Genomic DNA, 8,862 nt, shown 5'->3' on the forward strand with positions numbered 1-8,862 from the left:
GAGGGCAGGGCAAGGGAATGGCTTCTAGAAGTGAATAGTGTGTCACCTGTGATTATCTTGAAACATCTCCTTACCATCTCAGATCACATTATAGTAGACAGAACCTGGACTGGAAGACCTAGATTACAGTCCTAGGACTGTAACCGGGTATTACCTCCTTAAATCTCAATTTCTTTGTTCACAGAATGGGGTGGGGGAAGGGTAAATTATTTAGAATTTAAGATTCCTTACATTTAAAAGTAGTTCACATGAATCGGCTGTATGAATCACACAATAATGGGATATTAGAATCAGGAGAATATTTAGAGATCATTGGAAATCCCATGATCAAACTTCCTGTGAAGAAAGTTCTCTTCTGTGTAATATCCCTCTAATAGGTGCTCATCCAGGGTCAGTTTGAATGGGGCCAGGAGCACATTGTCTCACAAGCAAGGCATTTCTATACATATATATATATATTTTTTTTTTCTTTTTTTTGAGAGAGAGAAAGAGTGAGCACAGTGTATGGGGGAGGGGCAGAAAAAGAGAGAGAGAGAGAATCTTAAGCAGGCTCCACACCTAGTGTGGAGCCCAGTGTGGGGGATGATCTCATGATCCTGAGATTATGATCTGAGCCAAAATCAAGAGTCCAATGCTTAACGAACTGAGCCACCCAAGTGCTCCTCAATTTTTTTTTAAACAACTCCATGACATGCAAAATGTGCAGCCTTGTTATAGTCACTTATTGGTCTAATTCTTACTGTTCTAGGAGTTCCATTATGATAGTTAATTTTATGTGTCAACTTGGCTAAGCCCAGATACACAGATATTTGGTACACCAGCCTGGATGTTGCTGGGAAGTTTTGTTTGTTTGTTTGTTTTTAGGTGAGATTAACATTTAGATGAGTAGATGAGATTAACATTTAGATGAGTAAAGCAGATGACCCCCCCATGCAACATAGTGTGGGTGGGCCTCATCCAATCAGTTGAAGGCCTAAAGAAAATGTGGGCTGAGGTCACGTCTGCCTCCAGACTGTCTTCAGACTCAAGCTGCAACATCACATCTCTCTCAGGCTGCGACCCGCTAACCTAACATGCTCTGCAGAATTTGGACTTGTCAGCCTCCACAATCACATAACCCTTAAGAAGGGATAGTATGTGGCCAATGATTCTCTTGAAATATCTGTCTCTCTCCATATATATGGACACAGACTATATACATATATATAAACATCTCTCTCCATATATACGTCTGTTTCTCCAGAGAATTCTGTCTAATACACCCAATAGGTCAGACCTTCAAATATTTGAAGAAGGCCTTCATGTCGTGCCACATTACGTCGGGTCCTGAGATGGTCTGAGGGATTTCATTCTGGGGAAATAGGAGGATACGCACCTCTGGGTTCAAGAGGGGCAGAGACAAAATGCCAAGAGATTAAAGAGAAAAGAAAGAACTGGAAGTACCGAAGGTGTGTTAGCACAGAGCTTTGCACCTATTGGATCCTCCTTTAAAATGAGAATTGTTCCAGTTACTAAAGGAGCAGCCGGCCAGGGAAGACAATCATCCCCACCAGTGTCCTCTAACATTTGTAGAGCTTGTTGGACTATCACAATATTTGCTTTCACGCTCAGGAGATAATTGGCACTTAGCTGTTGCAGCAGCAGTGGCAGCAGGGGGAAAAAAAAAACACGAGGAAGAGGGTAGGTCTGGTTCTCATCTGCTAGATCCGGCACATGCCCACGTGAATGAAAAATAACAAAATAACAGCTACGTGATGGCTCAGCGCCTGGACATCTGTTGTCACCCTGTCTGGTAGCTGCGCTTTCTTCCTTCAGCATGAATGAGGTGACTGAGGGGGGACTGGAAGATCTTGGCAGTGCTGGAGCCAAGGCCAGTGCCCCCATCCCCGAGGCACCCCTGAAGTCCGCCTGTGCTCTGCTGCCTTGTGCGGGAGCTTTTACCGCGGAGCGCGTGTCCCCAGAGTGGGCCCTGGGGCTATTTTTGCTGGTGTTTCCGCGGTAGGCTCCCTCTGCCCCTGCCATGCCCCTGGTACCAGCACGTGGAGACCACGGCAGAAAAAGAATCAAATAACCATCTTGCACAGTCCGCAGCCCACGCACAACTGTTTCGAGTTTTCTTCATTTTTATCCACCTGCAGATATGCTCTACTGTAATTATAATCAGTGGATGAATAGAGTTTTGCATTGTATGTTTTTTTCCCTTAACGTTCTACGGTAAACATGCTCTTACTGCCGCTCTTCGTCAGTACTGTTTTATGGCTGTGGTATTGTGGGGTTTCAGGGCTGACGTACCCCTGGTTACTGACCGTTCCTCGTTGGTACACATTTCTAGCACTTGTTGTAACAAAGAGCTACAATGAATGTCGTTTTGTGTGTAGCTTTTTTCCCCTTCTTTTGAAAAACTTCCTTCAGCAATTCCAGAGAATGAGTCAAGGTATGGGAATATCTAAAGTCTCTAAGTGCAGTTGTCCCTCGAACAACATAGATCTGAACTGTGCAGGTCAGTTACATGGAGATGTCTTCCGGATATACGGGACAGTCCTGGAAATGGATTTTCTCTTCTTTATGATTTCCTTATTACCATGTTCTTTGCTCTGACTTACTCTATTGTAAGAATACAGTTAACATAATACATATGTAAAATATGTCTTAATTTCTCAGTAAGTCTTCTGGTCAACAATAGGCTGTTAATAGTTATATATTTATTTATTTATTAGAGAGAGAGAGAGAGAGAGAGAGAGCGTGAGAAGGGGGACGGTCAGCGGGAGAAGCAGACTTCCTGCCAAGCAGGGAGCCCGATGCGGGACTAGATCCCGGGACTCCAGGATCATGACCCGAGCCAAAGGCAGTTGCTCAACCAACTGAACCACCCAGACGCCCTATTAGTAGTTAATTTTGTGGGGGGAGTCCGAAGTATGTGGATTTTCGACTTTCACACCCCTAATCCCTATGTTGTTTATTGCTAATTGTGTCCTTAAAGGATTTGCATTGGTATAAATTACAAAAACAATATGCAAATATGTCATTTCTGCCAGAATATTTCCAGATTGAGTATTAGTTATAGTGAATATAGAGTAAAATTCCAGTGTGGTTTTCTTTTCTTTTTTTTTCCTAATAAAGGTAATCATTTTCCATGTATAACTTACTGATTATATTTCTTCTTTTGTGTATATCTGCGCCTGCTGGGGTCTATGGTGGTGTTGATTTTTACAGATTAATTTAAATAAGCTCTTTACATATCAGTGACAATTGGTAGAAATAGTTCTCTAATGTATTATTTTTAATTTTATCTTCATTATTTCTTTTCTTGTAAAACTTAATTTTTTTCTTATTCTTAGTGGGCTTTCAAATCCTTTTATTGTCTTATTAAGAATAGCCCTTTAATCAATCCTGTGTTGTCTTGAACTTGGTTGTTTGTTTTTTTTTTTTTTTAATCTGTGACTTGAACTTGGCAGAATGTTGCCTAACTTTTGAGAACATTTTGATATTCAAGTTCAGTTCCAGTTCACAGTGGTTCTGACGATCTCACACTCAGCCAACCGACAAACAAAAAACTTCAAAAACAAACTTTGGCTCATTTTATTATTTAGTATACTCAATTAAAAATTTAGTTTCTGAACTATTGAAGTACGGTTCATTCCCATTTTTTGGTTACACAGGGTGCTTGAAGTCCTTGAATGGTTTTAGTATCTTTCATATGTGCTCCATATGTATTCTCTATGAGGGGAAAATATGAATGAAGACAGGGTTTCTGTGCTCCATGTACTTGGTGGTGAGCACCAGCTTGAGCGATTTCCAGCTGTATTGCCTGGGATGCCCTTCAACCTGGTTACTGTCTGGGTCAACACCTGTCACTGTCTCTGAAGCAACCATTGCTTTAGGGCTTCCATTCTGGCCAGTTGGTTTGTGTCTTGCCTCCCACCCACATGGCAGCTGTGAGGTTGGACAAGAACTCTGCCCCAACTTGGTGGGTCCACATTTGGCCCTCCTCTGCTCTTCTGGGCTAAGTCCAAGAATCTGCTCTTTCCAGCAAAGTCTATGGTTAATTTACAAGTGGACTCCAGAATGGAAGGTTGGAAAGCACTGCCCTGTGGTGTATTCTGCTCACAGTGTTTTTGTTTCTAAGTGTGTCACTCTTCTGTTGACAGTCTGGAGATCCTATCATGTCCTAGTCTACAGACTTTCTTAGAACCCTATGGTAGCAGGACAGACATATAGTCCAGACAGAGAAGGCTCCCCAAAGGGTTCTTATAGTTCAAGTTAAAATGTTCAGAGGCTGTAGTAAGCAGGTCCCAGCCCAGGTTGGAGTTAGTATCTACCTTCTGTTGGATGAAGACAAAAATTCTGGGTTCTGTGGGGTAAAATTACTCATCAATGAGCAGATGCTGAGTCATGTCTTCCCTTTTCTCTCTCTCTCTCATCCATCCATCCTCCCTCTCTCCCTCTTCCTTCCTTCCTTTCTCCTTCCTTCCTTCCTTTATCTTTCTTTCTTTCTTTCTTTCTTTCTTTCTTTCTTTCTTTCTTTCTCTTCTCTTCTCTTCTCTTCTCTTCTCTTCTCTTCTCTTCTCTTCTCTTCGTCCACTGTGGGGCTTGAACTTGTGACTATGAGATCAAGAGTAGCATGCTCTACTGACCGAGCCAGCCAGGCACCCCCAAGTCATGGTTCTTGATTGAGTGGGAAATGGGGAAGGGGAACATTTAGATGAAGCAAAATTCAAGGTCCTGGAGGGAGTAGGTTTCTACAGTCATGGGTGAGGCTGTAAATCAAAGCCCAGATAAATGGTCTGGTTTTAGAAAGACACTGACATCCAGCAGGGAATTGTTAACCAGTAAGAACCCAAGAACTTGACAAAAGTAGAGTCAGTTAATCTGGAAGGGGGTTAATCTGGTAGAAGGACAAATTGGTGTTCATAGAGGCTCACCCAGGAATTCTGGGTGGCGGGCCTACAATTGCCTGCTTGGGGTCTTGCCCTATTTCTCTGCCCAGGCTGTCTCTCTTGCTGATCTACCCCATAGGAGTTTTTTGGCAAGGACTCAGACTCAGATTCCTGGGGGAACATTTTAGTTCTGGACTTCCTAGAGGAGGTGTCAACTCCTGCCTTTCTTTTCAGATAGATCATATGCCCTTTCTTTGCACCCCTGCACTACTCTGTGCAAATTCCTAACATTGCTTTTACCACATTTTTATCGTCATCATCATCATCATCCCCATGTCTCAGTTTTCAAGATAATATTTAACTATGAAGTATTTCTTACAGAGTAAAGCAGAGAAATAATATAGCAAATACCCATGTACCTTTCACCCAGATTTAGCAAATGTTAATATTCTTCTTATCAGGTTTAATAAAGAAGTAAAACGTTACAGATACAGCTAAAGTTACAGAAACAGCTAAAGTTTTACCTCTCCGTCACATCCCTTCCCCTTCTCTCTGGACAGAGAATGATTCACCATTTTAAGATGTGAGTCTCTGGAAGGCACGTTCTTAGGGGTAGCACCATATCTTATTCATCTTGAATTTGTAGCTAATAGTAGTGCCTAATGTGAGCTAGAGATAAAAATTAGTCAAACAATGAAATGAATGAACGTCAGGGAGTGTTTTTAATTATTATTATTGTTATTATTTTTATTATTTTATCCTCCACTGGACCTAATAAGGGCTCTACATGTTTGATGAGTTGCAGAATAAAAAAAGTCTTGGTCTCTTACTGAGGATAATTTTCCCTGCTTTCTCATGTTCCTTTCTCCTTTGTGTTGACTAATAGCCTACATGTACCTCTCGCCCTTACAAAGAGATAATGTTTGAACCCTGTGATATGTGACACAGAAGCATGATCTACTCTGAGGGACTTACAATGTCTGTAAAGACCAACTTGACTTCCTCAGAATTAATTTCAGATGTAAAAGGGAAAGGAGAGGAAAGAAGAAGTTGTGTGAAGGCATGTGATGTATCAAGGAAGAAATCAACTAAATTAATGTCATGAGAAACTATTTACATTTAAACTGAGTAGAAAATGCTCTAGACCACCATTTCACATAATCTCTTATCAGAAAATGGCAGCCCCAGTAACGCGACACACACAGATACGGAAGCATACACACACACAAACACACACTCTCTGTTCAGTTGTGTCTCTCCTTTTTGTGTGGGGATCCATGAAATCTCTGGGGAGACTGCTATGGACTGGGGTAGAATGTATAGAACATTTGGACTTTGTGAGCTCTTATTATAGAAAGCTGCTCATGATATGTTAACACAACCAACCATACAAGGTGCATGTTTTCCTGCAGGATACTGGCAGTCTCTTCCATGCTTCCATGTCTTCATAACCACCTGTTTTTTTGATTGAAGGATATTGATGTTTCCATACGGATTGAGAGCAAAAGCTTGGTTTTATTCATTTTCCCCTCTGAATGAGTGATGTTTTTCAAAACGAACAAACTGAACAGCAAATTATTATCCCATTAAGTGCTTAAAATTATAGACTGCTGAGCCAAACCTGCTACCCACTCCTTTCTCTGGATACAGCCTAACAAACCAGCTACAAATTCCAGATGATCAATTTGTCTACCTGTAACGGTAATTTACAAAACCCAGGGTTTTGCTGCAAAGCCATTGAGAGGCAGTCTCGAGTGATAAGCTGTGCCTCAAGCACTCTTTGACAAAAAGCCTTTTCCTGGGGCTCTTGCATTTTTCATGATTTTGATGTTCAGCCCTAGCAGTTCTTGGTGTTAGTAAGGAGCCTCCCCCACTGTTGGTTCCATCACCACGTTGACCATTGGTACAGTGTCTCTCCATATGAAATGTCACTGGTGTCTAGTACCTTTTGCACAATCCAAATGGCCACGCGGGATGCCACAATTGTATGCATTAATCACTTATTAATTAATTCACTCAACATTTACCGAGCACCCACTATGTTCTAGGCACTGTGCCAAGTACTAAGAATTAGAAGTTGAATAGGAAACAGTCACTCCCTCATGGAGCTCACAGTCTAGCAGGAAAGAGAGACACATTAAAAAAAAGAAGGCAATGCAAAGGTTTCTAATAGAAACAGGGACAAGGTGCTACTATTAGGTCTATATTGATCGAGTAGCTTCTGAAGAACATAAGGAGTCCTTCAAACAACTGTGTTTTCTCCATTCTTACAGTCCATGGTGTTGCATAATTACTGTCCTCAAAGGTAGGTGAACACCCATTCATGATGGAAAGAGTCTTCAGGAATTCCAGTTCCCCAATATTCGCTCCATGCTCCTCTATATAGTATACTCCAAATGAATTGGATTTACTCATTATCCCCAAATACACATTGCCCTGCCTTCTTTCTGCCCAGGTTCTCTCCTCTCCTCCCTTGGAATGCCTCCTCCCACTTGCTCTGTTTAGAAATCTGAGGTACTTCAAGGCCATGCCCACTTTACTCTGAGCCCCTGGAGCACGTGGAGCTACAAAGCATAGAGCAGGGGACTGTGCTCCAGTGTTTACGTCCATCAGAGTCTCCACAGTGGAATGTGAGCTCCCCAGGACCCCTTCATCCCTAGGGGAGCATAAAGCACCCGATGCAATTTTCAGTAACCGCTTGTTTACAGAAGAGGGACACTTTGATACCAAGGAGAGAAAATTCAATTCAGAGTTTCCTGGCTGAGCTGTTAGCAGGAAATCCCCTAGATTCACAGTTTGCATTTCATCACCCTCAAAGTGAGGAATATTTACAAGCCTAATTATAAAATCTCAGTGTCTGGAGACATGACCTGAAGGGATATCAAAAAGCTTGCTTTCCGTGTTCTGATTTTTTTTAGGACATAAATATTCCAATTAATTTTATGCCATGCCAGAAAAAAATAAAAGCCTCTAATGAGACAAGGGAGAGTGCCTCCAAACAGGGGTTTTGACTCACAGATCTGAAGTTGCATGCATAGACTTGGAATTCACTTGTCACTAGACTGACCTGTGCAGCGGTGGGCGAGGGTCATTCTCTCAGCTAAGAGGGGTTCTACTCCCGAGACTTAGTCGATAGAGGCAGGAGCCTTCATCCTGCAGGCCCCGTTGTGATCTTGATTGTGCTTTGTCGGGGGCCATCCAGTCCCTGATATCTAGTAACCTCACAGGGATTTGGTTACCTTCCTCTGAGTTGGTATTTTCATAGTTAGCATAGTAATGATGTTTGATAAATTGTAATGAGGCTCCACATGGTTTTCAGCTTCATAGTGTTACAGTTTCATAGGGGGAAAAGACAACAAACAAACAAAAAAAACCAAAATACATGTTTCAAAGGCATGACAACAAACAAACAAAAAACAGTTACTGAAAATTCCATCCAGCTTTGATGCTCTGTACTTCGGTCTTGGCTGAGCCAGGTGGTCACTCAATCAGTGGGGTCTGGGTGCCTGGAACATCAGCTGGAGACCATCTCCATTTGGTCCTGTGATGCTGTTAGACTCCACACAAAGTCCTGGTTTTCAGAAAATGAAAGGGATCACAGCACAGTGATGGGTTCAAATTGGTATTGTGTTTCAGAAATCCCTTGGCTGATTTTATTGGCATGGATTGGGCATATCCAAGAGTAGGTATAGGTGAGCTAGATACCTGGATGTCAGCAGGCATGATGGGTGGCGATGCTGACCGTTTTAGGTTTGGGTTATCCTAACCTGGTGGTGGTGGTCCTGATCCAAGGGGGTGGTCCTGATCCAAGGGGGAGATATCTGCAAGGTTAGATCAAAAGTCCGAGGGTGTAAATGCTCAAAGTGTGGGGTCCAGGATCTTAGGTTAAGAGGTTAAGAGGTAGAATTTGGGTGGTTAGCTAGAAAGAGCCTTCCCTGGCTTCACAGAGTGGTGAGCATTAGCAGGGTTTTGGAACAAAGAAGGA

The sequence above is a fragment of the Martes martes genome (assembly GCF_963455335.1).
Source record: "Martes martes genome assembly, chromosome: 2".
NCBI lineage: Eukaryota > Metazoa > Chordata > Mammalia > Carnivora > Mustelidae > Martes > Martes martes.